Genomic DNA, 2,271 nt, shown 5'->3' with positions numbered 1-2,271 from the left:
GCTACAGGATGCCAAAATTATAATAAAATTGCATATATTTCAAAATCAAAGACCTATAAAACCAGTTGGATCATTGAGTCCTAGAAAAATATGGTGGTGTCACTAGGCAATTGATAAATGGACAACGCTGCCACGGTTGTGCTGGCTTTCAGGGAAAAAAAAATGGAAACCCTCCGAAACCGCTTGGGCTGTAGAGCTAGCCTGCAGTCTAGGCTGGCTGCTTGCAGATTCCTCGAATATTTAGAAACCTTTCCATTTGCAATCTCAAACATTTGTTAGAAACGCTTCATAATGCAAGTGTTTTCCTTGGCACCTCAGCAGAGAGCTTCTTGCTTTCAGCCCACAATCGGAGGGGTTTTGCTAGGAATGCAAAGAGTTTTCTGTCTGTAGCAAGCTGCACTGCTACTGCTGGCTTCCCCAGAGGAATGAATCCACAGTGCAGCAAGTCCTTAAAGACATGTGCCCTTCCCTGTGAAGGCTGGTTAGAAGTTCTTGGTAGAGGGTGTTGGTGAGAGGGCAAATAAGCAGAACCTATCACCTTTATGTGGTGTTGACACGGTGATCTGCTGTGGTTTCTATGAAAGGGAAGAAGGTAGCCGTGAACGCTCAGGAGGCCATTGTGGCAAGGTGAAGAGGGTTCCGACTTGGGGCCTGAACCCTTGCTAGGATCCCAATTCTAGCCATTTAGTTTGCAGGCAGGGCTGTGGCCAAATGCTATCATCCCTGCATCGTCAGTTACTCTCCTGTTAAAGGATGTGAGAAGAGGATGTCTTGTGAGAATTACGTGATCACCTCAGAGAACTTCAGAGACCCACACTGGAGCAGTGGACTGCGCTCCCAAGGTCCCAATGAGAAGCAGAAGGATGGAGAACGTGAACAAGAAAGTCAGGACCGCAAGGGGTGCATCCATCCACTGAGACGGTGGGACTGATCTAATGGGAGCTCACCAAGGCCAGCTGGACTGGGACTGATGGAGCATGTGATCAAACTGGACTCTCTGAATGTGGCTGACAATGAGGGCTGACTGAGAAGCCAAGGGCAATGGCACTGAGTTTTGATTCTACTGCATGGACTGGCCTAGTCTGTTTGGATGCTCTCCTTCCTAGACCTGAATGGAGGGGGGAGAGCCTTGGACTTCCCACAGGGCAGGAAACCCTGACTGCTCTTAGGATTGGAGAGGGAGGGGAAGAGAAAGTGGGGGGAGTAGGAGGGAAATGGGAGGAGGTGGAAATTTTAATTAAAAATAAATTAATTAATTAAAAAAGGAATAGAACTTCTGCTCAAAAGAACATTAAAACAGTTTCAGAAAGGAAAGACAGACTTTAAGTGAGCTTTGTTTATGAAAAGTTTCAGTCAAATTTGCTTTCATGGGATATATCATGCTCCAAATCTCACAGACACCACACAAACACTTGTTTACACACTAGCACAAGCACATATGCAAATGTATGCACCCCAGGCACATGCACACACACGTGTGCATACAGACAGACATACACATACATGAACATACAAACACATGCATAGATGCATACACACAATTATAGACACATATAACTACCTGTACCCATGTACACACACATGGAAAAACATGCACCCAAGCACATACAAAAGTCATTCTAATGTTATTCACTCAGCTTTTGTTAAAATTTTCAAGTCTTGTGCTCACTTTGGCAGCACATATACTAAGACTTAAATGCCACAAGGAAGATTAGCACAGCCCCTGGGCAAGGATGGCACACAAATTCATAAAACGTTTCATATTTTTAAAATCTAAAAGAAATGGACAAACTTCTCAATAGATAGCACTTACCAAAGTTAAATCAAGACCAGATAAATAATTTTAATAGACCTATAACCCTCAAGGAAATAGAAGCAGTCATTAAAAATCTCCCAGCAACAACAACAACAACAAAAGCCTGGGTACAGATGGTTTTAGTTCAGAATTCTACCAGACTTTCAAAGAAGAGCTAATACCAGTACTCTTCAAATTATTACACAAATAGAAACAGAAAGAACATTGTCAAACTATTTTTATGAGGCTACAGTTACCCTGATACCCAACTACACAAAGACACAATAAGGAGAACAAAGAAAGAGAATTACAGGCCAATTTCCCTCATGAACATTGATGCAAAAATAGTCAATAAAATACTGGTAAACCAAATCCAAAAACACATAAAAAAACAATCCTCCACCATGCTCAAGTGGGCTTCATCCCAGAGATTCAGGGATGATTCATTTTGAAAGAATATGTTAATGTAATGCACC

At 42.4% G+C, this 2,271-nt stretch overlaps 1 non-coding gene across 1 annotated transcript; it reads left to right on the top strand.

The window, feature by feature from the left end:
* Positions 1–1,661: 1,661 nt before the first annotated feature.
* On the top strand, positions 1,662–1,768 carry LOC113457929. The gene has a single exon (XR_003378397.1). It is a non-coding gene; the product is annotated as a U6 spliceosomal RNA (small nuclear RNA).
* The last annotated feature ends 503 nt before the right edge of the window (positions 1,769–2,271 follow it).

The sequence above is a fragment of the Microtus ochrogaster genome, linkage group LG10 (genome assembly GCF_000317375.1).
Source record: "Microtus ochrogaster isolate Prairie Vole_2 linkage group LG10, MicOch1.0, whole genome shotgun sequence".
NCBI classification, from domain to species: Eukaryota; Metazoa; Chordata; class Mammalia; order Rodentia; family Cricetidae; genus Microtus; species Microtus ochrogaster.
This window is presented reverse-complemented; position numbering and strand designations above follow the sequence as displayed.